This window comes from Trachemys scripta, chromosome 9, assembly GCF_013100865.1.
Source record: "Trachemys scripta elegans isolate TJP31775 chromosome 9, CAS_Tse_1.0, whole genome shotgun sequence".
NCBI classification, from domain to species: domain Eukaryota; kingdom Metazoa; phylum Chordata; order Testudines; family Emydidae; genus Trachemys; species Trachemys scripta.
In genome coordinates, this window is record NC_048306.1 from 104,313,109 (window position 1) to 104,319,429 (window position 6,321).

A 6,321-nucleotide genomic window follows, 5' to 3' on the forward strand; every position below is an offset into this window, starting at 1 on the left:
CCCACTGCAATTTGAGACCATTGCTCCTTGTTCTGTCATCTGCCACCACTGAGAACAGCCGAGCTCCATCCTCTTTGGAACCCCCCTTCAGGTAGTTGAAGGCTGCTATCAAATCCCTCCTCATTCTTCTCTTCTGGAGACTAAACAATCCCAGTTCCCTCAGCCTCTCCTCATAAGTCATGTGCTCCAGCCCCCTAATCATTTTTGTTGCCCTCCGCTGGATTCTTTCCAATATTTCCACATCCTTCTTGTAGTGTGGGGCCCAAAACTGGACACAGTACTCCAGATGAGGCCTTACCAATGTTGAATAAAGGGGAACGATCACGTTCCTTGATCTGCTGGCAATGCCCCTACTTATACAGCCCAAAATGCCGTTAGCCTTCTTGGCAACAAGGGCACACTGTTGACTCAGATCCAGCTTCTCATCCACTGTGACCCCTAGGCCCTTTTCTGCAGAACTGCTGCCTAGCCACTCGGTCCCTAGTCTGTAGCAGTGCATGGGATTCTTCCGTCCTAAGTGCAGGACTCTGCACTTGTCCTTGTTGAACCTCAACAAGGTGGTTGAAGCGCAGAAGTGGTTTCGTTTTCATTTTCTGCACTAGGCAATGCCAATTCTTTCTTTACCCTTTAAATACACCCCGAATAATCTCCCCACTGTTGGTTGCAAGAGACTGCTCCTCTACAGCTCCGAAGATCTGGAACAGCCTCTCCCTATGTCTCTCTATGTCAGCAGCCCTCAGCGGTGAAAGAAGAGGTTAAAGACTATTTAGAAAAGCTGGACATGCACAAGTCCATGGGTCCAGATCTAATGCATCCAAGGGATGCTGAGGGAGTTGGTTGATGTGATTGCAGACCCATTGGCCATTATCTTTGAAAATTCGTGGCGATCAAGGGAGGTCCCAGATGACTGGAAAAAGGCAAATATAGTGCCCATCTTTAAAAAAGGGAAGAAGGAGAACCCGGGTAACTACAGACCAGTCAGCCTCACCTCAGTCCCCAGCAAAATCATGGAGCAGGCCCTCAAGGAATCCATTTTAAAACACTTGGAGGAGAGGAAAGTGATCAGGAACAGTCAGCATGGATTCACCAAGGGCAAGTCATGTCTGACCAACCTGATTGCCTTCTATGATGAGATAACTGGCTCTGTGGATATGGGGAAACCGGTGGACGTGATGTACCTTGACTTTAGCAAAGCTTTTGATACAGTCTCCCACAGTATTCTTGCCTGCAAGTTAAAAAAGTCTGGATTAGATGAATGGACTGTAAGGTGGATAGAAAGCTGGCTAGATCGTCGGGCTCAACGGGTAGTGATCAACGGCTCAATGTCTAGTTGGCAGCCGGTATCAAGCGGAGTGCCCCAAGGGTTGGTCCTGGTACCAGTTTTGTTCAACATCTTTATTAATGATCTGGATGATGGGATGGATTGCACCCTCAGCAAGTTTGCAGATGACACTAAGCTGGGGGGAGAGGTAGATACGCTGGAGGGTAGGGATAGGGTCCAGAGTGACCTAGACAAATTGGAGGATTGGACCAAAAGAAATCTGATGAGGTTCAACAAGGACAAGTGTCGATTCCTGCACTTAGGAAGGAAGAATCCCAGCACTGCTACAGGCTGGGGACCGAATGGCTGGGAAGCAGTTCTGCAGAAAAGGACCTGGGGACTACAGTGGATGAGAAGCTGTATATGAGTCAGCAGTGAACCCTTGTTGCATTGCCAGCAGATCGAGGGATGTGATTATTCCCCTCTATTCGGCACTGGTAAGGCCACATCTGGAGTATTGCATCCAGTTTTGGTCCTCCCGCTACAGAAGGGATATGGACAAATTGGAGAGAGTCCAGCGGAGGGCAATGAAAATGATCAGGGGGCTGGGGCACATGACTTATGAGGAGAGGCTGAGGGAAGTGGGCTTGTTTAGTCTGCAGAAGAGAAGAGTGAGGGGGGATTTGATACCTGCTTTGATACCTGAAGAGGGGTTCCAAAAAGGATGGAGCTCTCAAATTATTTTTGGGGCTGTTTTCTCTGCATCTGCTCCAATTTTTCAACATCTTTTTAAAATACAAACATGCTAGAGACAAAGAGGATGGGGACCAAGGCGGTCATTCTCTTCCTTCTAGCCTTGTGCCTCCCTTCCCTCGTTTATGATAAGGTGCATTTCCCTATTAGTAAGGCTACAATCTAGTCATGGATATTTTTAGTAAAAGTCATGGACAGGTCATGGACAACAAACAAAAATTCACACCTTGTGACCTGTCCATGACCTTTACTATATATACCCCTGACTAAGTCTTAGCTTGGGGCCCTTGGGGTACTGCTGCTCTGGGGGCTCCCTGGGGCCAGCCCCACCTGCCACTGCTCTAGCCATCTGCAGGGCCAGTGGCACCAACTACTGCTTGGACAGTCCCCGGGACCAGCAGCCAAAGGCCGCCGAGCAGCTGGTGCGGCCACCCCCATGGTCGCCACTCCATCCGCCCCCAGCCTTATCTATCAGCAATATCTCATTATTCTTTCCTCAAAGCCACCTAAAGCAGCTAATTAGTGAGGCCCCCATGAAACGAGGTGGGGGGGGGCACGCAGAAAGCCACAAGGCCTCTGGACACAAATTGAGAGATGAAACAGCAAGAGTGTGCTGGAGCAGATGTAGATTCCTTACACTGTATGCTCAGATGTGCCCAAGTGATGGTCACTGGGTTCAGCTTTTTCCTTCTAGAGAGATCAGGATGCTCTTAGTATGAATCCCCTGATTCAGAATTAAATCGCCTCTGTTTGTGGAACACAAACTCCCTGGCGCAGGCAAGATGTTTTATTGGTGCAGTTTTAGAATCCTGTTCCTTGCAGTTGCCCCCCAGGAATTAAGAGGGGAATTAGGCACGACCAGCAGGAGGTCGAAATCATAAAGCTGGTTGTGTTTTATCATCTGCACAGACCCAGTGAGCACTGTGCACAGGGAGGAAGAGGAGAAGGAAACATGCACCAGGTTTCCAGATAGCAGATTTTAAGGGCCAGCATTTCAAAGAGAACTCCACCCCGCCCCCTCCCGTTCCTCGGCTTCCACCCAGTCTGCTGCGCACCGTCCCTTGTGAATCAGATAATAGAGTTTGGCCATCTGGCTTCCTGATTTGTGGTTGAAAATGACATTTTTGCCGGGGGAAAGAAACCCAAAGAAGTGACTGCTCAAGATTCCAGTCACATTCTTTTATTGTTGCTACTCATCATTTCTAGACTGCTCAGGAACCAGTGGGCATGTGAGAGAGACGAGTATCGACCCTTCCCCAGAGAACACACAGATTCCATAGAACGTGCCCCAGGGAAGGAGGATCCTACACAAGCAAGGGCTGGGGAAATTAGAGGAGGGCCATTGTGAGGGTGAGGAGATCACATGGTTAGATACATAGTGGGCCTGGATCCTGCTTGGTGGGATGGTCATCCTTATGGTTTTATGTTCTCATCTGCTGCTTCCTAATCTCCTGCCTTTGCTTCTTGTAGCTTTCATGGTATACACAAGCTCTGAAGAGGGATTTGAATGTGGTGAAGGCAGGGCCGGTGCAAGGAAGTTTCGCACTCTAGGCCTCTGGTGCAAAACTTCCACCTTGTGCCCCCCCCCCCCCCGGCAGCTCCCTGCCTCCCCCCCACGCCCTGCCGTGCCCCCCTGCAGCAGCTCACCCCCTCTCTGCCCTGAGGCACCCCTGAGGCAGCTCCCCACTCCCCTGGCCCGGGGAGCTGTGCGGCACCTCCCCACCCCAGCTCACCTCTGCTCCACCTCCTCCCCAAGCACGCTGCCCCCTCTGTAATTCTCCTCCCAGGCTTGCGGCTCCAAACAGCTGATTGGCGCTGCAAGCCTGGGAGGCGGGAGAAGTGGAGCGGCGACCGCGCGCTTGGGGAGGAACACAATAAAAAAAATGGGGGGCACCTCTTTTTGGCGCCCCCAAATCTTGGCGCCCTAGGCAACCGCCTAGTTCACCTTAATGGTAGCACCAGCCCTGAGTGAATGAGGTGCTTGTGAACCAGGTATTCTAGAGAATATGGTTGTAAATACATGGCCTTCTCCCAGGCTCCCCCTCGTGGCCTCAGGGCAGCCCTGCAAATGGCCCCTTGCCTCAGTTTCCCTCTTGATTCCTCAGATAAACTCGGTACAGTCCTCAGTGTACCTAAATAGTCCCTTTGTGGGGTTAATTTATTACCAGAAGTCTCACTACTATTGTGATGCTGGCAGACCAGCTGCCAGCTCATGCCAAGATCCCCATGTCTCCCCTGAACCCTGACAAATACACTGCTGAAGTCAGTGTGGCTCACCACCGCAAGAGTATTGTTAAAACAGGGATTAGAATGAGAAGAACATGTTTAGATTGTATTGAATGCTTGTGAGTTGCGGCCAGTGTTAATTTCACTCAATCTCGGTATCCCATATTAAAAGGTAATATTTGAGCATTTGCATTGTAAGCCTTTGTAACTGTAAACATCACCAGACAAGGAGAGATATTAGCATTTCATACTAATTAGTCTCCAACAGAAGATGTTACATCCTGCCTGACAAGGGAGGCTCATCGACACCAATGGGACTACAGTGGAACATTAACAAGGATAAAAGACTTTCTTGTTTACTCTCCCCCACACACACCCCATGAAGATGAGACTTCCAAATAAATTCTTCTCATCAGCTGAGTTTGCAACTCCACGCATAAGGACGGAAGGGACTAAAAAGCCCCGACATGGAGGAGCTGTATCTTCATGCTGTTTGAACTCGGGGGGACAAGGATTACGAGGCATAAGAAAAGATCCCCCATGCTTACCCTGGGTTAGCCTTAAAGGATGTATAGTGGTTGCTTATTATAGAAGCTTCTATTATTTTTTGAAAATTAAGATTGGAATTAATAGTTGTGTATGTATGTTTGCCTACTGTAACCTTGTAAATAACTTTCTTGTTTCCCTTTCCTATTAATAAACCTGTATAGTTTATTATAGGATTGGCTACAAGCATTGCTTTGATCTGGGCTATAAAATGCAATTGACTTGAGGTAAGTGACTGGTTCTTTGGGACTGGGAGTATGTGGTATGTAACCTACCATTTAAACCAGCTTCTGTACCAGATGACTGGAGGATAGCTAAGGTGATGCCAATTTTAGAAAAAAGGCTCCAGGCGTGATCCTGGCAACTATAGGCCAGTCAACCTAACTTTAGTACCAGGCAAACTGGTTGAAACTATTGTAAAGAACAGAATTATCAGACATATAGATGAACATGATTTGTTGGGAAAGAGTCAACATGACTTTTGTAAAGGGAAATCATGAGTCACCAATCTACTAGAATTCTTTGAGGGGGTCACAAGCATGTGGACAAGAGTGATCCAGTGAATATAGTGTACTTAGATTTTCAGAAAGCCTTTGACAAGGTCCCACACCAAAGGCTCTTAAGCAAAGTAAGCTGTCATGGGAAGAGGGAAGGTTCTCTCATGGGTCAGTAACTGGTTAAAATATAGGAAACAAAGGGTAGGGATAAATGGTCGGTCTGAGAATGGAGAGACATAAATAGTGGTGTCCCCCAGGGGTCTGTACTGGGACCTGTACTAGTCAAGATATTCATAAATTATCTGGAAAAGGGGGTAAACAGTGAGGTGGCAAAATTTGCAGATGAAACAAAATTATTCAAGATAATTAAGTCCAAAGCAGACTGCAAAGAGTTACATAGGGATCTTGCAAAACTGGGTAACTGGGCTACAAAATGGCAGATGAAATTCAATATTGATAAATGCATAGTAATGCACATTGGAAAATATAATCCCAAAATGTTGGAGTCTAAATTAGCTGTTATCACTCAAGAAAGAGATCTTGGAGTCATTGTGGATAGTTCTCTGAAAACATCCACTCAACGTGCAGCAGCAGTTAAAAAAGGTAACAGAATTTTGGGCATCATTACAAAAGGGATCGATAATAAAACAGAAAATATCATCTTGCCTTGTTAGCTACAACAAGTCAGGAAAAAGATCTTGGAGTCATCGTGGATAGTTCTCTGAAGATGTCCACGCAGTGTGCAGAGGCGGTCAAAAAAGCAAACAGGATATTAGGAATCATTAAAAAGGGAATAGAGAATAAGACGGAGAATATATTATTGCCCTTATATAAATCGATGGTACGCCCACATCTCGAATACTGTGTACAGATGTGGTCTCCTCATCTCAAAAAAGATATACTGGCACTAGAAAAGGTTCAGAAAAGGGCAACTAAAATGATTAGGGGTTTGGAACGGATCCCATATGAGGAGAGATTAATAAGACTGGGACTTTTCAGCTTGGAAAAGAGGAGACTAAGGGGGGATATGATAGAGGT